This window comes from Octopus bimaculoides, chromosome 30 (genome assembly GCF_001194135.2).
Source record: "Octopus bimaculoides isolate UCB-OBI-ISO-001 chromosome 30, ASM119413v2, whole genome shotgun sequence".
NCBI lineage: Eukaryota > Metazoa > Mollusca > Cephalopoda > Octopoda > Octopodidae > Octopus > Octopus bimaculoides.
In genome coordinates this window covers 2,921,202-2,921,429 of record NC_069010.1, presented here as the reverse complement: position 1 = coordinate 2,921,429, position 228 = coordinate 2,921,202, and the positions used below count along the sequence as shown (strand labels likewise).

General features: G+C 30.3%; 1 protein-coding gene across 1 annotated transcript in view; it reads right to left on the bottom strand.

The window, feature by feature from the left end:
• The window catches only part of LOC106883354 (fucolectin-5), a 7,264-nt gene that overhangs the window by 233 nt on the left and 6,803 nt on the right, over positions 1-228 (bottom strand). The gene's annotated exons all lie outside the window — the stretch shown is intronic.

The window sequence follows — 228 nt, the reverse complement described above, 5'->3', positions numbered from 1 at the left end:
ATGTATTTCACTAACGTTAGTATCTAATATTCAGTTGCAATAATATTTCATAGAATGATTACGGTTTAAATTTAATAATTGGAGTGTCTCTTCATGTCAATGGCACATCAAATATTACATGTATAATTATATAAACTGATGACTATGAATCTACAACATCTGCATTCAGTTCATCATTATAACGCCGGACAAAATGCGTAATGGCATATTGTCCGTCTTTACGTTTTG